A 22,539-nucleotide genomic window follows, 5' to 3' on the forward strand; every position below is an offset into this window, starting at 1 on the left:
GTCATCAGAGATATAGTGTCACTTCTTATTTCTTGGCCCTTCTTTGCTGTTTGTGAAACTTGTGTTGCCAGAATGGACAATTTTTTTCTTTGTGAGTGTGGATCCCAAACACAACCCACAACTGTCAACTCTTCCTTGGACAGCCATTGTACCAATGAAATGCAATAAAATGATTGAGGACAACTGAGCATTTGGCATGGCTGGGCTTTACATTTCTTAGCTCACAAATGCCACTTAGTCCAAACAAAGTTAATTTACGCCTGAAAATATCTCCTAATTGCTACCTGCTGCCAAAAAACATCTGATCAAGAAATCTGCATGGGGTACATTTTTTCTTGGTCTGTATTTAACCACAGTAGCATATTTCTATGGGAACATCACTATGTTTTATAGATGCATTGGTGCTGCCACAATCTTTTCTCATTATTGCTTCCAAAATCTTATGGTCAGAGCCAACCACAGCTTTCCTGTATGAAAATGATGTGTGCTCACAGCTAGTTGGAGACAGCCTTTGCGTATGGTATGGGATACATCCTTTTCAATCTGTGCATTGTTTACTTTTGTAAATGCAAGACTTCTGAAGGAATAAACAACTGGTTTCCCTCTCTTGCAGCTGTATAACTGCAAGCCTTTGCACAGATGCATCCTTTACGTCTTATTTCAATTGAGTTGGCAAACCTTGAAGGGAAATGATGCTTTTGGCATCTCTGCATCATAATGAAATACTTCTTTTATAGACATGCGGCTTTCCGATGACTTTAAATATTGTTGCAGTTCACTCTTTGATCATGCACACAGTGCAGACATAAACTTGAGGTAAGAGTTTTTGTATCAACCCCACATAAGAATAGGGGCCACCCAGAAGGGCTAGCTGAGCCCTGGACCTTGTTTCTAGAGAACAAAAGAAAGCTCTTTCATATTGTATTATATTAATTGTTTTATATCTTAATACAGGAAGGGTTATAGACTCACCTTTCACCCTCAGCTCCCTGGAACCTTTGTTTCATAAAGGATCAGGCTAGGACATACCATTTTAATGAGACTATTTTTCTTCCTATTCTAATAATGTTGCATTGTTATTCAATGCTTTCTTTAAACTCTCTAGTGTGTTAGTCACAGTGTCCTTGCTCGGAATACACTAGGTTATTGGTCCTGCTTTTGAAGCAAGACATAGCAAGGGATTTGTTTTCTCTATTATGCTATAAGCTATCTATTACCAACTGTTGCCTTTGCTGCAGAACTCTTCCTGCAGGAGTTGTGGCACAAACTTAAAGCAAGCAGCAATTGCCATAGGATTTTCATGGTCTTAAATTCACTTTCTTTTTGATTTTCATCTTTGTTGCCTTTTGTCTTGATTTCTACGCCTTCCAGTTTCTGAACAACCCCCGCAGAGAGAGATGCAATCAGATGGAGAACACCCTCCAAAATACTAAGCAGATCATTTCTGTAAATGACTGCATGAAGACGGACAGGGGGAAGTTGGTTCCCCAATGGGTTGAATGTTCATTTTTATGTAAGATCCTACCTAATGCCATCTGTGACAAGGCAGAAAACTGGTTGTTCAGCTTTCTTTCTTCAGCAAAGGTCTCCCTTTGGAAACATGTTAGCCTCTATATCTGGCAGCAGCAGGACAACAAGCTCTGCTCATGGGAGAGACCTGGAAGTGGTGCTCATCCTCCCCACTAGGTCACTTCATTTGTTAGGCAGTAAAATCTTTAGATCCTTTAGGAAGCAGGTCTTGACTACCTGAAAGGACTGTCAACATAGCCTGGGGAGGGGACAGCTTCTCAAACTGTGTTATGGTTCATCTATTCGGTCCCCTTGGAGAATTTTCCATCACATGCAGGGGGGTTGTTCTTCCCAGAAGTCCTTCTCTTTCCATGTCTGTGGCAGATAATTTTCTGCATGTCCCTCTACAGCCTTCGATCCACCCTGGAGGGGTGAGGAGTCAGCAGGACAACATCTGGTACTTTGCTGGTTCAGTGAATAATACTTAATGTCAGGCTCCCTCAAGGCTCACAGCTGGGGAAGACCTTGGGGGACGTGGCTGACCTCCCTTCACAGCATTTTCACTGGTCAGGAAGGCCACAAATAGCAATTGCCACTAGCTATGGCATGGAAATAGGCTCAGGACCTCAGCAGGGAGGTAAACAAGATACCCAGAAACAGCAAAATTTGGGGAATAGTCAGCCAGTTTGGTGCTGTTCTCCAAATCAGCCTGCTCTGAGATTTTTGTCTGCAAAATGCTTCTACCACATACCCTCACCTAAGTGCCCCAATTAAGGTATAAGTTACAGTGCTTGGCTGATTAATATATGCAAGCCAACTATGAAACAGCGTACTCAACACTGCGACTAAAGAGATTAGTTTTGAAAATTTTACCTATACAGATATAATTCTATTTCAGGATGTTCAAAAACAGCCAGGGGAAAAAAGATAAGCAAGTGTGTGTCACAGAATGTAAAAGAAAAACAAAAAAACTAACTAAACAACAGCAACAACAAATTTCATCTGAACTGCCAGTTGGGCACAAAAATTGCATCTCATCATCTTAATAAGGTTTTGTTTGGTTGTTGTTTTGTGTTTTTTTTGGGGGGGGAGGGAGAAGGGGGATATTTTCCCACAGAACCGCACTGGAGCTGTCTGTGCAGTTTTGCACAGATTCCCAGTTGGTGTAAAACAGTGTGATGTCCAATAACTCTTCTTGTGTTAATGGAGGATTTGGCCCAAGGTGCTAAAATATTTACTGCAGAGAGACTCACAGGTCTGCTATAATTATGTTTTATCTACTGATCAAACCTCTTACTGTTCCCAGTGCCTTAATTACAAAACTTGGATTTCTTCCAGGGAGGAATAAACACCAGTAGACAGACGGGGGGGGAGAGATAAAAAAAAGAATAATTTAACATTTCCCTGGAGAAAAGACAGAGAAGAAATCATCCAACAATAACCAGAATTAAGAAAAGATAAAGATGTTTAGCAGTCATTGCTCAAGCACAAAATCAGATGCACTCGGAATGGGCATGAGCCACATACCTATGTACCAGGCTGGCCACTGGCACCTGCTCACTGAGGTTCCTCTAGCCCAGGCACAAATAACTCTCTATACTGGGCTTTTGGTGCCCCTCACTCACATTGTTAGAAAGCTTGGTACAACATACATATCATTGGAATTTTTTCTTCTTTTTCCACCTGAGATTTTACCTTCTGATCATTACCTCTTGGGGTTCAAAACCTCTTGCAGTTCCACTATACCACAGGAGTTTACCAGTCTCCTTGCAATAATTTGTTCCATTTTTCAGCCAGGCTTAGAAAATAAACCAAATATAACACAGGTAACTCACATTAATCGACACTGCTTCCAAATGTTACAAAGGGCTACACCAAGCTTTCCTGGAAATTGACATCAGGAAGGCAAAAAGGCATCCAGGAATTTTGCAAAGCAGAGTTTCCACCAAAACTTTCTTTCATGGAAAGTGTGTTTGGGGTCCGTGAATGAGAGCACCAGGAAATCTGTTGAAAGTCCTTTCCTGGCTGCGTGTAACACACAGACACACACAAACTGCAAGGTGCTCAGAGAAGGATGCACTGTGTTTGCAGACACTGCATCGTGGCTGGCTGCTTCAAGCAATTTGCCGTGGGATATACTCCAGTTTACTGTTCAGGGCCCACAGATTAATTTTTACAGGGTCACAAATAGTAACAAAGAGAAATAGCATATAATTAATGCATTTAAATGTACTTTCACAAAAATATGTATATATAGGTGTATGTATGTATAGGAATCTGCATATGAAAAGTGATAAATAAATAAAAACCTGTTCTTGAAAGGCAACATGAGGACATCCCCTATCCCAGTGCAGAATCCTTAAGAAAGGAAGGAAGATGAGGGTGTGCTGCCCTGCAGGCTCATCTTTTCTGCTCACCCCTGCCCTTTCCCAGGGGAGCTATCTACCCAAACTCAGTAAGCTGAACGGAAGTTCAGCCTGAATCTTACCAAGACCTCAGGCATCAGCCAAAAAAACAATGTGCATGTAGAAAACAGAGACTGAGAAGGAAAAATCCAACTGTACGGTCATCAGTGGACAGGTGGTGTCAAGAGTTCAGTTCCTTTCTGTGAACTGTTAGCAGACTTGCCAGATAACATGCAACCCAGTGATTTCACTGCTAAAGTGAGAGCTACTTTCCACGTAAAGCAATTAATCAAATCCAGGCCCAATCCATGCACAGCACTCAAGACTGCCTCTTCCTGACTTAATTCTCATTTTGCTACTCTTGGTGCACCGTACAAAACTGTAAATCACGTTTCCTGGAAGAGCAGAAGAAACTATATACCTTGGTCACCATAAGTGACAAGACAGCCACAATTCAAGTACAGATGTTCTGAAGATGCTGCATCAGGTATTTTTATTCAGGAAATCAGAGTTAATTCCAAAACCATCTGGAACTTTAAAATGAGCACAGATTTCCTAGTTACATCATCACAATTTTTAAAATATTCCTGTACATCAGATGCAAAACAATTCACCTGCACTATTAGTCTTCATTAGTTGTATGATGAAACCATTCCTGAGTCTTAGTTGTGAACAGCAACCACCGAGAGCAGGCTCTGTACAAATAAAACAGACAATTATCTTTTGACCTGCTTTTGTCATTTATATAATTCGAGCCAAATTCATCCTAGCAAACACAAAAGAAGCCAGTGAAACAACACCCTCAGTCAGCTTAGACCTCTCCCTCAAATCTTCAATCAATGTTCATTTGTTTTCTTAGATGTGTTGCTCATTTCCCCTTTTAAAACACTTTCCCAGACACCACCCTGTTAGCACTTGAATATATCCTGGAATTTCCTTTTAAAATTTTTCCTATCCAGTGCTGCCTCTTAGTCTTCAAGTGATACCAGTGCCTTCAAATGAGCAAAAATGAAGTAAAGGCATCTTAGCCCCAGCAAGCAGCTTGTTGCTTGCCTTTGGGAGCTGTTAATGGACTCCCATCCCCTGGCAATGGAGAGATCTGAACCCTTTGTGTATGTGCAAAGCAGGGGATGAATTTTTCTAGTTTACTCTTGGGTCACCTCCCCGTGAACCAAGGTGTGTGTATTTTGCAGCTGATCTCCATCCATTTATGTACTGCACACCAGCACGCACATAGGTTTTTCCAAAGGACTTCTCTTTCTCAATACTACGAGGGATTTGGCAGACAAATCTTCTTTCAAAGCTGCTTTTTAAATGAAAAGGGGGTACCTCCATGACTGAGTTTCAGTCTCTCCTACAAGAATCCCTTATGGTGTCCCCAGTAACATACGAACTTGGCTGCAGTTAGTGTTTGACTGCAGACACTTGACTGAGAGCTCTCTGCAATGGAAATACGGAAACTGAACTTTGCAGCCATCGTATTTCTCCATCGACTTAATTTCTGCTGACAAAATACTGAAGGAATGAAGAAGAGATCTGCTTTAAATAATCGGGATATTTGACTTGGGAACATGATGCAGCTGCTTTAGTACTGAGAAAAAAAATAACTATTTTTAAATACAAAAGTCTGTAGCATGGAGAAACTTTGCAGAAATGCAGCAAAAAAAGGAAGCTAAATGCTATCACTGAAGGTTACCTAAAACTCCTGGTGTGAAGAAAAGGAGAAGACGGTGGAATTAAATGAGGGTTTTGATTAGGCAATCTTGCTTATCTCTTAGCATAGGTTTATACACTTTATTGTCCATTCATTCCCAACTTGATGTACAGCTCAACAACGTGCAGAGGTGAGCTGGCCCAACAGGCTGTGAAGTGCTCCTGCCGGTGGCTCTCAGGAGCAGAGCTGTGCATGGAGCCACTGATGTCCCCTTGTGCCTTATTAAGCTCAAAGCAGAGGCAGCACAAAGCTGGGGTGCTGGTAGTGTGGGGGGCACACAGCCCAGCTTGACGCCAAGAGGGAGGAGAGGGGCACAGGGAAGGTGGCCAAGGGAAGAGCCTGGGCTGTAGCCATCACCTTCACACAGCCTCAGCTCACCAGGCCACTTCAGACCAGCTGGGGACCTGGCCCCAAATGCACTGCTCTGCGTGATGTGGGAGGGCAGTTTTACAAGTCTTTATTAAGTGACAATAAGAACATGACCGACACAAACCATGCGCTACTTCTCCAGAAGCTATGCCAAAAAAGTAGCGTCTGTCGTGCAAAACTGTTCTGTAACCCTGCATGGCACAGCAAGTAATAGTGCTATCTAGGGAATTAGCGTGAAAGCAGGTAATATCCCCTTCCTGTTTATTGCAGTAAGTAAGAAAAAGGGAATCCTGGCTCTATTATGAGATCAAAGATTTCTTCCATGGTTGTTGTCACAGTACAGATAAAACTGATAATTAGAAGTTGCTGTATTTTCAGTGCTTTTCTTCATTTTGCAGGCTGTAATCCATCACCTTGCCATGTACTGTAGTTAACTGTGTGTACTGTAGTTAACAACGCTAGCATTACTTTTTACTCTAAAAGAATAAATTAAGTTGTTGATCCTGCAAACACTGAAATATTCCTGAAGGCAAGGGAATTCAATCATCGCTTTGTTTTCTGTACTGTACCGGCTTGTATGCCCATGCACAGGACCTAAATTTCATAGCAAGGGGCTCAGGCTGAGCCACAGTTCTGCACTGTAAAGAGAGAAACATTCTTCTCAAGTGAATGAACTCAGAAACAACCACAATACCGTCACAACGCCCGCTCAACATAAAATGAACAAATATTTCATGTGCTGTTACACATCAGCGGTGTTAGATCTGAAATTCATTACCACCAGAATGATGGAATTTCCCTGAACTTTCGTTTTCTAAGCTGTGAAAAACAGACTCTATAAACACTGATACAGTCTAGCAAAAGTACACTTGGATTTAAACATTTTGTTCTGTAAACACAAAGACAGAAAAAGGGAAAATTATGAAGTTATTTACAAGCTAGGTATCTTCTGGATTCTCTGTTCTCTTGTCTTGTGTTCTCGTGTTCTGAATAATAAAAAAGGATATAGTTATCAACAGCAAGAACAGAATAGTTTTCTTAAGGGATATTTGTGACTAACATAGCTTATTGAGAAAGTTTGCACAAACTTCATGTCCCAGTACCTAATCCCTCCAAACAGATCAACAAAGTAATGTCAAAAGGAAAAAAAAAAAAAAAAATCTTTCATATAAGATGTGTGGCAAGTTAATTATTTTTTATTAAACAACAGCATTGTTTTTTTTCTTCTTTTTTTTTTCTTTTCTTTTTTTGAACACCAGAGATTAACATGGATATGCTAGATGTCATATATTGGCCTTTTAGTTCTTTCAGACCATCAGTGCATGCTGGAAAAGGAAAGTTTAGCTTTTCCACGCTGGGAGATGGAGAGTCATGCACCAAGTCAACACTGCACTTCCAAAACACCAAAATACCCAAAGCCAAACACCCACACTGTTGGACAGCACTGATAACCCAGTATCTGCAGTGCTTGGCCTTGCCATTCTCTTTTCTTTCTGCAGCCATCCTGACCCCACCATCACTTTGTGGCACTGCTCAGCTGCGCACAACCCTCTGCAAAGGTGGGGCAGTGCTACCTGCTACATTCCAACTGTCCCCTCGCCGCCGTGGTTCCTGGTTAATCCTCACGATGACTCAGAGTCGTTGTCATAATGCAATATCATTTTGCTGCTCCTTCGTGTGAAATCGCTTGTGCCGCATACCAGGAGGGTAAACAGAGTGCTTCTCCCTCTTAAAGGTGGAAAATGAGAAGCCGGGGAACCATAAAACTGTCAGTCTGGAAAGAGACTAGAGCAAATTATTAAACAATCTTGTTATAAACACCAGGAGGAAAATAAAGAGACTAAAAAAAGCCAGAGTGGATACGTCAGGAACACATTGTACCAAACCCAAACTCATTTCCCTCGTTGACAGTATGACTGGGAAAGGGGGAGGGAGCAGATGTTGGGTATCTTGATTTCAGTCATGACAAGAGAGGAAAACATGGTTTCCATGGGCACCTGCCTGCAAAAGCACATCCCAACAAGTTGTCCTCAAACTGACGGCATGTTGGATCCTGAAGTGTCCACACTACTCATGATGGGAAGTAAAACTCCAGGAACATGCAAGTGGCCTCAACCAAGACAGCTGCATCTGCTGGGGACAGCAGGACACTAGTGTGGTGTCTGGTCAAGGAGAGGCCACAGACAAGCCAGAACCAGCTGTGACCAGGCAGGGGCCTGAAAATGGGATGCTGATGGAGAAGGGGATGCTCTCTCCTACAATGCTTATAGGGCTGTGCCAGACCAACGAGGTGTCAACAAGTACACCCACCTGTCTATGTGTCAAAGTGTAAATTAGGGTTAGCTGTCAACATAACCTAATTTGAGACTAATTAGCAACCTAGTTTGCTTTTGACTAGTTTCTCTGGCACACCCTGAAAATAAAACAACTACATAAAATAAGAATAAAAAATCAAGATATCTAACATCTGACTGTTAGTAATACCTTATTTAGCAGTCTTTATTTAAGATCTTGTCTTAGGTAAGACAATGTGTCCACAGCCCCATCTCATGCTGTTATTTATTTCAGAAAAGTCAGCAATAAAGAAGACTGAAATATATATGACTGTATGTTTAAAGAAAGCAATAGCAGCTGGTAACACTGACAAGCGAGCTCTGCTTTCCTGTTATTTATTGTTGTACAAAGGTATTGATAAGAGAGCTGGAGGGAAGATGCACATTTATTTCCATCGGCTTTATTGTACCACTGTAACATGAAAGGTCTCTGTAGAATCAAGTGGAGAAAATAATAATTATGGTTGAGACAAGGAAGAAATCCATCTTGCCCTTCTCCCATTCCAAGCTCGTGACACTTTCAGGAAGATAGTGCCTCATGGCACGTGGAGACCCTCTGCCAGACTTCTCTCACCTCCTCACCTGAGCCACAGGACAGTTTGACCCCTTATCATGGTGCTACAGGGCTTTCAGATGACCTTCCTATTTTAGGACTATATTGAAAACAACCTCACTCAGATAGACGAGGCAGTCCATGGGAACAGCCCACAGCAATAGGGACCCTATTTCTACCAGGGGAAATGTCCATCTCCTGTCCAGGGAAGCTTTTACTAACCTGGTAAAGCTCATAGTAGTTCAGTTCTCAGTTAAGAGGACTTATTTTGTCAGCTTCTTGTTCAGACTATCTGTTTGGGAGAATTACAAGAAATCTCAGAGGACAGCAGCTGTCCCACACTCACTGGGGTGTGCAGGAGGAGAAGGTCCATCAGCGAGGGCTGAAGCAGGTATCTGGGATGAGTTAGTGGAGCTGCAACTGGAGCTGCCCCTGGGTCCCCACCCAGCTGGTGGCCCTACAGCTCACCTGAGGACACACCACAAACCTCTTCCTGTGAAACTGGGAAGCACAGATTTCTTTACCCTGGGTACTGCGTTCATGCAGGAGCCTCAAGTATTTATAGGCCAAGCCACGTAAAGCCAGAATCAATTCAAATACAGACCCTTCCCCTGCATCTGATCTCTGTGATGTGAAATATGCAGGCTCTGTATGTCCTTTCCCCGAGGAGGAGGAAGGTGAATGGGATGAGCCTGGCTTCCTGAGCTGGGGCTGGCCGATATGATGGAATGCAGGATGCAGCTAAGCCCCCTGCACACAGCCCTCCTTGAATTGGTGTCCCCTCCTGAGCCCCCACCTGACTCCAGGGAAAGCAGCTCTATTTGGCTCATGTCAAGCCTCTGCATTCAGAGGAAAAAAAAAAAAAAAAAAAAACAACCTCAGCACAGGCTTAAGCTCTAGGGATTTTCTGTAGGAGTTTTCTGGGAAATTAGTCTGCTGGGGGAAAGAGCAGCTGCGTGAGCTGAGACCCCTGCTCCTGTCTATGTGCAGAACAAGAGGATTCAGCCATTGGGTTTCTTCTAGCCAGAGGGAAGGGTAACTGAGTGGCCCTGCAGAGAATTGGCCTCAGCCAGCACTTGCGATGAAACTGAAGTCTTTAATTACACATTTCAGCTTTGATTTTCCAAGTTTTCTTCACATAAATATAATTATCCTTATTTCACAGTTACTGAATAATAACACTGCACTGGAAAAGATGATGAAAGATCATCTAGCCCTGAGGCAGAGAGCCATATGTGAGTAGCCCAAAGTCACAGCAAGGTACTTTTGGGGCTGCAGGTACACCGGGTTACTCTATTTGCTCTGTTTCACGGTCTGTTCTAAAAGGAGAGTAGCAAAAAACCCACTGCTTTCCCAAACAGGATGATTTAACAGCCATGCAGGCTCCATATGAATAGTCTTAGAGAAGGGAGTGGAATGCGTTGTGTTAATACTGCAGTCACATTTTTGCCGCATATATTTTTTTCTGTGTTACTGGTAACACCTTAGGGTGCTGGAATGGGAAGAATTCAAACAACTCTGTTTGTTTTCACTACTTACTCTCTTTGCTCCCTTATTCAAATTTAGACAAGCATCAGCTTTGCTTAACATCCACATGCATTTTAATTTCACGTTCCTCTCCCCTCGCCCAATGCCGCATTGTTTGCAGAAAGAATTACCCACAGCCAGGCCAAACAAGCCGTCAAGCAATGAAGATATTTCTGCTCCTGTCACATTTAAAATTTGTTCTCACTCACCACAAAACCAACACCAGGTGAATTATGGAGAAAAGAAACATTAGTGTCCACCCCCTGATCATCTCTTACAATCATTTCCTACCATCAGTTCAGTTCCTTACCCTCCCTATATTTTGAGGAGGAGTGTATTGGAAACCAAATCCTTCTCCCTGCTTTCATCTCAGCTGGATACAATAGACAGCAACCACCTCCTCCCGGTGCTAGCATGGAAAAAAAAATCACAATGCATCACTTTTAGCAGGCTGCTAACCCCTCTGATCCAGGCTACTGCTCTGTTAGAAATCTCTCGATGACCACTAGGTGGGGAGAGACACTTATTGTCCCCCAGTCCCTGGAAGATATTGTAAGCAGCAGGGCCCTTCTCACTCCAAACCCTGCTTTTCCAACTGACCTTTTTCCCCCGGGCTGCAGATCAGTGGTAGGGGCTGTAAATTGCCTGTGACCAGAGACAAAGAAATCCTCCTGTGTAATCTGAAAGTCTCGTTTGAGACCTGCAGATTTTCTGAGCTCCGCAATCCCTGAGATACCGGATCTTAAATTTGTTGATGGTGCAGGAACGAGTTTAATATCACACATAGGAAATGCTGGGTCAAAGCAATTCTTAGGGGTAAGTTTCTTACTGAGAGATTTATTTTTCAGAGGGTTTTGGACCGCTGTTAGTTTCTTTGTTTTTTAAAGACATTGGGTTTGCAACTTCCGAGTCCCAGGAGAGACAGATCAAATGCAGAATGTTTATGAAAGATGACTAAAGACGTACAGGAAATGAATTCTCTCTCCAGGTACCTCAGAGATGCTGGTATTATCCACTTCCAAAGACCCAGTCATCTAAGCTCTCACTAGATAAGTACACTTGGGGGTGTCTGCGGTCTTTGGCGGGGTGAATCTCTGCATCCTCTATCAGCAACACAACCATACCCGCAACTCAGGCACTTATATGAACTGTATCCCACTAGTTGGCACAAATTTGGGCCCATATCTCTCCATGCTGCCATTGCTGAGTACTGTAGACCACAGAAACATTAGCTCTGGACAGCAATACAGGCAACATCAGGCTTTAACATTTTCCAGCAAAAATGGACACCCAAGCTGAGGAAGGTGCTCTACACAGCAGCTAGTCTCTACTCACACCCAGCTGGCTGTTCCACAGATAGGCTGAGTCTGTCCCTACCACTCAGTAGTCGCAGACGTGGCTACAGCACAAACATATCCTCAGAAACCCGAAGTGCTGATATTTACTTTAGAGACAGGACCAGAAGTTCTCCTTCTCACTTGCAGCCCTAGCTGAGAATTACAACAGCGCCCACAAACAACTGTGGGTGCTATAAAAATTATCTCAGCCTCTTAGTCACCTTTCAGTAGCAAATACCTTGAAAGTGTTTGGCATTGGTTACTGCAAGTTTCTCACTTCATGCCTGGTAGTAAACAACATCATCTGTCAAACTAGATGTGAAGGTTGCCATGGAGCTTCTGCGTCTTTTTGATCAAGGAAAAGTTAATGTTTCAAGGTTTCAAGTAGAACATTTTGATGAGGATTTTCTGTGTGGTCTTTTTTTTTTTTTTTTTTTTTTTTTTTTTTTTTTTTTTTTGCATTCCCTGATAGAGGGATCATTACCTATGACCAAATAAGAGGCGTACTTGGCAGCTACAGCACTCATCTGCCAAGTTCGGTGTAATGTACTTCCAAGAAGAACATCTGGCTCTGTAATTTTGTTCCTTGGCAATGCAGCTGTTGTCTACACGGCTGACTACCCCTCTCTGCTGGCAGCTGTGAAACTGCATCAGGGCATGCTTTGGACACAGATTGCACCTTTACGGTGTCTGGATGTTCTTCGCCCTTTCCTTCATCCCAAATTTGCCTATACCTAAGAATTTTATTTCTTTTTTTGCTTTGCAAATGAATGCAATGTGCAGTCCCTGAAATTATACCTCACTGCAAATGGAAGCAACCAGGGACGAACAGCAGTGTGAGCCTGTTCACCTACCCACCAGAATTAGCAGCAGGTGTTGATGCATGAGCTGAAGACCACTGCAGGACCACAACACTTGCAGTTGACAGGCACACATGATCATATATTATCCCCATCAGAAACAGGGTGTGGGAGAGAGAGGAACTTCTGTCTCAACTGCACGCTACTTTATAGAAGCCTCACTGAGCTATTAAGTGGAACTGAGATAGAAATTAATGAGTTTTTAAGAGAATTTATACAGGAGATCTGTTAAGGAATAGTAAAAATATAGGATGTGAAGATATTGAGCCACTACTGTTAAATTGGCATAGGGGTGATGCAGTGTTAAGAGCTACAATACTTCTTAAACACACACTGACCACTGGTATGGTATGTCACCTGCAAGCAAGGTTTTCAGAAAAATAAAAAAAAATAAACCTTTCAGAAAGGTTTTATTCAAGACTCAGAGGATAAACACCATGGAGCAATGGCCTGAGGCTAAAGGAATTACAGATTTACTTTCTGTTGGAAGAGAAATTCCTAGGCAGAAGAACTAAGGTATTAGCCAAGAACAGGCAAAAATGTGGATACTGTGACGGACAGCATAAAGCCAACGTTAGCAGGTGGGGGGGAGAAATGAGCCATGCATGGAATAAACTGTTTACCATTATACAAGATCCACTGTTGGACAGAGTCTCATGCTGTACAAGGCTGAGCCTCCAGACAGTACTGAAGGATGCCTTCATGTTGAATAATAGCACAACAACACATGGTATCGACTGTCTGAGGGGACTGTCAGGAACCGTCTGGAGGAGAACCCTGGACATGCTAAAAGCCCCCTCTGAAGTGATAATTCCCAGAAAACCAACAACTGGAAGAGATTTAAACAGCATTTCTATTGATATCTGTAGGCAAGGTTGCCCTCACAAAAGGAAGACAGGTAGGAAGCAGCCTGATTTCTGCCAGGAAAGAAGGTGACGTTGGTAATGTTTTCCAGTTACGTCAGAAAAAGGTGACTAACAATAAAACAAGGAAACAATAGCTGGGCCTTTGCAGAGCACTGTGTTGCACACAGAAGGGGAAACAGATGAGGGAGGTGCTTGCAAACTGGTCAACAAAGAGAAAAGATAGGAAAGGCTGTAAATGACCCAAAGGTGAAAAGCAATCTGGGGAGGACTGAGTCCCTCCTTAGAGCAACCAGATCATGTCTGGAATTTAGAGTTAAGTAAGGAGACTATCTGCAAATGCAAAACTACCTTAAACAGATCATTTAAAGTTTTCTCTTTTCAAAAAGAAAAAAGGATTTTCCCCAATTAAGACAGAGTTTCCACTGAACAAACACTGCCACCAAATTGCATTAGGATAAGGAACCCTGAGGCAAAAGACCATGTGAAAACAAGGGTATAAGTCCACAAAAAAAGTAATACCAAACCTGCATGTGTCATGGCCACCATCACACTGTCTGACCCAAGTAAAAAACATGTGAGGTGTCCAAACATTACTATGAAAGAGTCTGCTCATGTCAGAAGTAAGTACAGCAGGAGTGAAGGGATCGCAAGAGCACTGAGAAGAGTTTTTAATGGAAACAGGAGAAAAGCTCACTTCAGAATTTGAAATAATTCTCCATCAGGTAATGAATGAAACATCCCTTCATTTTAAGTTAGTTCCCAGGTACAAGGCAGCGTCCCCTCAGGAACAGGGACGTTAGTGGAACTGAGCACAGGGATGTTACAAGTCTACGTGCCTGATCCCCACAGGGTGGGAGTTTTGATAGACCATGATAACAGAGTTTGGCAGCCCAAGGTGATATAAATACTACTTTTCAATTGTTCTGTTCCCACTTCAATCCTTTAATTAATTTATTTATTTTTAAACAAAGACTTGGAGGATTCAAACTGCAGTTTGCCTCTGAGGCTCAGTACAACCTTTGGAGCATATAAACCCACCATTTTCTGTCAGGTACAGCTGAGTGCTACAGCTCCCTGGTGAGTTGCTATGAAAACTAGTGTCAAATTAATAAAAGCCCTGGCAAAAAAATGTCAGAGGGTCAGACACTGCTCCATGTTTGGGGCTGTTAATTACAGAGCAGCAGGAGAGGCCGGGATGTCACTCTGCTCAGCAGCACTCAAACCAGAGAATGCCTTTACAGCTAGACATTGAGGTCAGCTGTGGAAAGAGACAGAGAAAGAGAAGCAAATAGCTTGATAGTGTTTAAAAGCCCAAATTTTCACCCTACACCATAAAAATGAAGCTGTGTGCATCCACAGTGGGACAGCTGTGAGCAGCTGCGTACTGCAAGGGGTCAGCTCATGGCTATGTGAAGCTGCTGGCTTTATCAGCTCCGGTCTGCTCAGGCATAAACATGGTTTCTGTGCTCTGGAAGGCAGAGAGAAGACCTTCTCAGAAGTTTCAAACCCATGTTGATTCTGCTCTTCTCAAAACCATAAACTTGACAACTTCTTGGCTCCCAAACTGGCTTGTGTCAGCCAGGAGCCAAGGGACTTGCCAGCCAAGGAAATCCAGCCACAGGCAAGTGTCCAGCTCTGCACTTTGCCCCTTGGGGCAGAACGGCTGCAGCTGGTGTGAGCTGTGCAATGCAGCAAGTTCAAATCCAAATTCAAGCCTGGTTAATGAGGATGGTCTAAACATAGACAGGATGGAAGAGATGAACAAAGGAGAGGCCCCTGTGCCATCAAATTTTCCTTGTCTATATCCATACAGTCTTTGATACAGCTGAGTAGGGAAAGGGAATGTGCTTTTCCAAGACACATCTCTACTAAACATTTTCTGCTATGGAGAGGCTCAGAGGATATCCATCTTGAGCCCACAGGTTGTCTGCACTACAGCTGAGTAGCATCCAAAGGACAGTTTTAGCACCTCATGCTCAGTCCTTCCCAAATACTGAAGAGTGACAGATCCCACAGCAGGAAAATCCTGCAAACAAACAGCTTGCCTGGCCCTGGTCTTGCACTTGGAGCAACGTGCTGTAGGCACAGCACATGACTCAAAGGCATTTAACTGAGAAGATAACCACTGATTCATGAGTCAAGGGCATGGGCTGCTATTTCTAGCCATACCACTACATAACACGTGAGCTGGACAGCCCTTTCCTTTCTGGTTCCCTCCTGTCATTTGCACCTTTAGACTGCAAACACCATGGGGCTGGAGCTGCTGAGTTTCCCTGTATGCTTTTACAGTGCTTAATGTAACCTCTGTGGTCTTCTCAGCACTGCTGAATGCAAATCCTACATGCCAGCGCAAAGCCACCAGAGCAGGGACAGTAACAGGAGGACACTTAAACCAAGATACTATGCAAACTTTCAATGAAAGCACACACCAACCCTTTCCATGAGTTAAAAAGACTCAGCTAACTTTTTCCTTATTTCCACAGGCAGGCATTCACCCCAGTTCCATCAAAAGTAATGCAGGCAGTGACATGGTTGAGTGCTGAAAGGCTGTTGCTCTGCTATTCATGGCATGACAAGCTGCAGAAAGATCTGTCACATGAACCCACTCTCACACGATTTCCCAGTGGACTGTTTTCCAATGCCTGTTACCTCAGTGCAAATCTGGAAGAGAACTGAGAACTGAACCTGGTCAAAAAAGTTGGGAAGTCTCACGGGGACAGATTTTCTGAGGAGCTTAGCAGCTCTTTCTGTGGGAAAACCTACAAAGTAAGGTTTTTGGGTTTGGTTTTCACTTTTGCCAATAATTAAAATATGGCCCAAGATGGTCTAGATGAAATTGAGAGAGGCAAGAAGTGTCTGGTGGCAATCTGAGCTGCACTTCCAATCTGTTAAAAATTAATAATGCTCAAGACACTGGAGAATAAGGAAAGATGTGTAAGTACCATGCCATAATTCAGACACTTAGTGAACAGGTTTAAGTGAGACTTCTTATTTACCCAATAGCTAACACAGCAAAATTATTCTCACTGGCCATTTTGAAAGCAGATGAATCTCTGAAGATCTTATAGAGCAAAGATTAAAAATCACTGGAGCATTTCAAATTGTGTAATAGTAAGAAGCTGAAATGAAGAACCTTATTGCTGATGTTCATTTGCCACCAAAGGAGAGGGCTCTTACCTGTGACAGAGAGAAAGACATGACATTTTCCACGACTCAAGAGCTTTCCCTTCTCAGGTATAGGTGTGTGGCAGAAACAGAGAGGACAGGAAGGTTTGAAATGTTTTCTGAGGCCATCAGGTTTATTTACAATTGTGTATCTAAACAGCACGTGGGGCTCTCAGCTCAGCTCGTGACTGTGATGAAGGTTGGTGGGCTCGGGACTGAACATGGGAGCGTGATAGTATATCACAAGCTCTAAGGCCAAGGCATTAAAAATGAATTGGTCTGGAGGGTATGATTACGGAGTGGTTCCTGCAACACTGTGCTCTCAGGCTGCTTTGATGCTTGAGCTGAAAAAGAAAAAGGAAGGCTTCACAGCTGGGTCCCCTGACAACAGCCAGTGCACCATATGGTCACAGGGCTCAGATGAGCACAGCAGGCCCAGAGCTTTGGGAAAAGCATTTCCAAGAAAAAAATCCTACTGGGTGATGCCTACTGAGAGCAGGCTGTGTCTTCAGATTGCCTGCATTAGTTAAAGCACGTAATCTGGGGTTGTTCTCCTCCTGTCAATGATGAGTAAAGTCCATCAAAGAAGTCTGAAGCTTAAATTACAGATGCTTATCAGCTGCTTGCTGTTTTTAAGTTAGTTCCTCTAATGTTTTGCTTCACATGTTAAATAAACCCATTTGTTTCAAGGCGTCTGTTCATATCCACACAGCACTGATCACAGCCCTCTGGAGAAAGGATGCAGAGGCCTCTGCCCAAAAGCTGCTTCCACAGGCAAGGAAGAGAAGTTACACGTTTCCCAGAATATCTGAAAACATAGAGTTCATCCCCAACATAAGCCAAAGAGATAGGTCAGATGCTTGCCATTCAAAAATCAGAGAGACAAGACTAAAAAAGATGATGGATCCCCCTCACCACCTCCTAGACATTACTCGCTGCTGTAACAACCAGCAACCTGTATTTGACTGTTACCAAATATGTCATGAAGACAGCAAAAAAAATATGTTGAAGTCAAACTGAGTCAATAACAGTTCACTGGGAACCGATCCCCATATTACTCGCTAAAGCTGCAGTTTACAGCATATTTGTTTTGAAAGAAATGATGATAAACGCGAGAACCTAATGTCATGATTTCTTGCGTGACTGGAGGACTCTGCACAAGTTCTTGAAATATGCTGCAGTTCCAGTCCTTAGAGATGCATGTGGAGAGAGGCATACAAAATATAGGTATGTACTTCATTTTGCTTCACAACAGAGAGGAGCCTCAAGCGCGGTCTATCTGATCACAGAATCACAGACTGGGTGAGGTTGGAAGGGACCTGTGGAGGTCATCTTGTTCAACCCCTCTCCTCAAGCAGGGTCACCTACAGCCAGTTGTCCAGGTCTATGTCCAGATGTTTTTTTGAAGATCTCCAAGGATGGAGACTCCATAACCTCTCGGGTGCATTACAGGACCTTTGGCTGCAAAAAAGTCAAACCAAATTTGAAATTCTCATGAGTCACTTTTGCCTATTAAATCACCATTACAGAATACATTTTCACGAAGACAGCGTGGCTTCAAATGCTGCTGATCCGAGGAAAACAATCCACAGGGATTCCTGCCACTTAATAGCATACACCGAAAGCAAACCCAGACAGCTCTGAGATGGTGGCAAATGTGCAGCCAGGCTCATTTTATACAAATGTGCCACAGTGGGAGCACAGGGAGCAGGGAAAGGAAATTCTGGCCCTTAGGAACTTGGTACCATATTGCAGAATTTAGCAGTCACAGTTCCCCAATGACACACTATGCCTAAATTTCACAAATGGCCATCGTTGAATAAGCAGTGCTTCCTAATGAAAAATCTCAGTGCCCTCTTGGCAGAGGAATAAGCCACATGACAGTGAGAAAGAGGTGGCACAGATGGGTGAAAAAGTTTCTAAATCAGCATGAAAGAGCCAGGAACATCTACCATGGCATGTCTGCTCTGCAACCCATAGCTGTGACTGCAGCTTATGACACACACACAAGCCAAATATGTTATCACAGGTACATTGACAGCTGTATCAACTGCAGCAAAAACTCTGCCAAGCATAACAAATCCTGCATAGACCTCTTGGGAAGTACTGGGGACACACACTTTACAGAGCACAGGGACACACTGCCATGGCATGAGCTCAGGGAGCCCAGGCTGTGGCCTTCAAGCTAGGTACAATTCATACACCGTAATGTGGTCCTCATGGTGGAGAGGGACTGAGCCACCAGGACCTGCTAAGGGTGGCAGCACCTGGTGGCCCCCTCTGTGGTGAGCTCTGGGGAGTCATTCCAGCTGCTCCCCAAAGCCCTTATTTATCCCTTCCCAGCACCCCAAGGTACTTTATATGTGTCTAATGGCTTCTGGCCACAAGAAGATCTCGGTGTACAGTCCATTAGGGCAGAAAGCTTACCAGCTACTGAGCAGAACTACCAGCACCACTTCCCCCAAATGCTTTGAGACCTCTTTCCCCAAGTGGTGAGCTACCAAATACAGCTCCTGCATTTGCTGTGGCCGCAAAAACTGTCTGTGAGTAGCCAGCAGACACAGCAAATTAAGATTTTTCTCCCTCTGCCTTCCAGTATACCTTTGGGTACCTGTAGGTCCCAAGGCCTTGCTTTAATGTTCTGACCTTTGGCCTCATGCAATTTCATGCACAAGTTTCTGCAGCTTGGGTAGGATGCACGTGTTCCTCATTTGTTTTAGCAACACACCCTAATTCTGCTGGAGAAAGAGCACAATTGGGTGATACAAACCCAATTGCTACAAAAGGGAGAAAAAAAAAAAAAGTCCCCTGCTGCTGTCAGCTCTCCTCCCATCACTCTGTCACTGATGGAAAGCTGGGTTGTCCTGAGAGAGAGTTAGAGAAGTTCAGCCCACAGAAATACAACATGAAGGAAAACAACATATACCTGGAACAGTTTTTGCCTTTAACAAGCTCACTGTGAGGTCTGACCAAATGCTTTCTTGGTGACAGCCAGAAAATAGGTTGGTTTAGCTCTGCCACAGACACACACCCCTCACATGCTGCAGGAGTTGCTCTCTGCTCTGAAGGTTAGCAGTAAAAAAAACAAAACAAAACAAAACAAAACAAAACAAAACAAAAACAGGAAGCATTTCTCTTTCCTGTTTTACACATGAGGTAAGGGCATGGCTTAAATGATCCACTCCACTTATGCATGTCTGAGCGGTGGGTTTGGAAATGGGTCCCTGGATCTCATTGCAGTGCCTTTGCCACAACGCTGTGCTCAGGATAGGCTCAGTAAGGAGACACAGTGGAGAAAAAGCCCATCACAATCTTGCTAGACCTTCGTTTTCCACCTTGGTCCTTGTCCCATCTGCGTGCTCCTGAAATGTGGAGGCAGCGCCAGCCTCCTGCTAATTTTTGAGTGGAGAAAGATCCCTTGAAGCACAAAAGCATATCCCCTCCCTGGAAGCAGCCTGCTCCCTTCTTTCCAAGAGAGTAAAAACTCTGCATGAATGTTTTATGAATCAGCTGTGTGCTCATTCCGATGATAAAGCCAGCTTGGCAATCCGGCCTGAAAGGGGGAAGCTGAAAACCTACAGATTCCAACTGGCATGTTTTTAGACGTGAATGTTTTCTCCCCATTGGAAACATAACTTTCAGTCACATCTAACTTGGGGAGGTTTCTCTGCTTCTAAAGAAATTGCGGATTATGTCCCAAGCATTACTCACAAGTGAACAAAATAGATTTGTCCCTTTAATGACTTCACTGCATACACGTATGCACTCTGCTAACTGGTCGCAATTTGGGGCCCTTGGTGCAGTTTGATTTCCTGATTGCAGGCCTTTTACTTTCTCAGCAGTCCATCATATGCAGTTGCAAATGATATTTTAAGATACAGAAGAGGCATAGATGAGGTTCCTTCTTGTTTAACCTCCTGCTGTATTGCTCAACCTAAAATAAATGTAATTTAGAAAAGGATCCTCTACAGAAAACACCATAGGTAGGTAGGAAGAAAATGCCTAACATGTTTTGCTTTTGTTTTCTTGCTCTGTTGATTCCAGGCTGAACACATACTTAAGTTCAGTTCTCCCAACTGTCATATGGAGAGGAGTAAATGGATTTTTTTCAGACATCAGCTCTACTCGAGGGAGAGGGAAGGGGAGGGGAAGACTTAAAAAAGCTATATAAAATAGCCATGGAAGACAGATACTAGACAGGAGAGAAGGCAGAGGTGACAGCCAACAATTTTCTAGAAGGAAGTGAGAGAACCCTGATGCAAATGGAGGGATGCACCAGACCACCAGATGCACATATTCCACCATCCAAAGGGTACTTTCACACCTCCAAGGAAAACTGACCCCCAGGGTCCAAATATACCTATATATAAATATAGGTGTATATATATATACCTATATACCTATATATATATATATACATATGTATATATATATGTATATATACATATATATACATACATATGTATATATATATGTATATATATTTATATATATATACATATGTATACTATATATATGTATATATAGGTATATAGGTATATATATATACCTAATACATCCAAATATACCTATAAACAGAACAGCTGGAAATACAGCCACTGGACAAGTACCGTCAGCTTCATGGATGGGTAACACAGCACTATCTACAGTCAGTGATGCAGAAAGAACTGTAAATTAACAAGCTGATCATCATCTTTCCTAGCTGAAAATAATCCCTCCATCCCTCCCCTGTCATAAACCCACAAATACACCATGTTGCAGGTCTCATTAGATAGCAGCTGTTTTTTGGAAACAAGTTCGGCGATGAGGGTACTCTGATGAGCAGGACATGAATCATCCTTTGCTTGACCTCATATCCCCAAAGTCATTTGTTTTATAAGCTCCTCATTCCAAAGGGAAACCCAATGACACTAATTATATCCATGGCAGCAGCATGAAACAGGAGACTCCCTGCTGCTGGTGGTGGTGATGGTGGCAGCATGACTGATGGCGTGTGATGGCTGTAAAGAGGCCTGCTCTCACTCAACAAGCCTCAAAGCCGAACCTCAGCACCTACCCATTCAGCAAACTGCCTCTAAAAATGCTTCACGCAGAGTGCTTCCATCCCCACTGTGGTCAATGCTAAATTGTTATTTTTTCCTCCCTTTTTTACTGCTTCTGCTTTTCAACATATCAAATTCACTTGAGGTCTCAACGACCATTTCACCAGGGTGGGAGGCTGATGGATGGGGCTGCCAGCAAGAAAGGGGAACAGAGGATGGAGGGAATAAAGATAAAATGCCTTCATTTCAATTTTTCTTGCTGCATTGTGGAGGCACATCCAGACAACCCAAGAACAAAGAGGAACCACCCCAAGCCTACTCTATCTAGGACTAGGGGTCCAGGAGGCTCCCCTGAGAGTGTGGTGACTACAGGGATGCTTAAAGTCTTGATTTCATTTAACTGCAGGAGTCTGGCTTTTACCATCTCACAGTCCAGAAAAGGTGAAGAATCTGACCTGGCTTTGAACTGCACAGTGATAATTAAGCTCAGTATGGTTCTGCTATGCTCAGTCTGATACCAATACAATCCCTGTCCCCCCTCACCCCCCCCCCAAAAAAAAAAAAAAGAAAAACCCTCTGACAATCCAACAGATTGGACAAAGAAAAAGTAAAAAAAAGTGAGAAGATTTACCTGAAGTCAATTTACAGTTCAGCAGCAGTGCCAGAAACTTCATTCCCACGTCAGCACTGGTAGGTGGAAGGAGGGAGGATGGATGAGGCCGTTTCTAGCAATAAGAGGTGGGGAGAAAAGCTTTATGGTACTGCAGTCACCTTCAAAACCCCCCAGCCCATGGAGCTGCCTCCTATGGGTGAGAATGTAGGGACAGATCTGTTCTGTTTAGGCCAAGAAGGGATGATG

The 22,539-nt window shown here is 43.3% G+C and overlaps 1 long non-coding RNA gene across 2 annotated transcripts in view; it reads right to left on the reverse strand.

The window, feature by feature from the left end:
* The window catches only part of LOC309878731, a 51,952-nt gene that overhangs the window by 13,133 nt on the left and 16,280 nt on the right, over nt 1–22,539 (reverse strand). For both annotated transcript variants that reach the window (XR_014317614.1, XR_014317615.1), the window contains exons 3-6: nt 22,312–22,405; nt 7,572–7,771; nt 6,933–6,983; nt 4,529–4,609 (exon numbers count right to left, since the gene is read on the reverse strand). This is a non-coding gene — a long non-coding RNA (uncharacterized lncRNA). The remainder of the gene's footprint in view (nt 1–4,528; nt 4,610–6,932; nt 6,984–7,571; nt 7,772–22,311; nt 22,406–22,539) is intronic.

Source organism: Aythya marila (assembly GCF_965140915.1).
Source record: "Aythya marila genome assembly, chromosome: 5".
NCBI lineage: Eukaryota > Metazoa > Chordata > Aves > Anseriformes > Anatidae > Aythya > Aythya marila.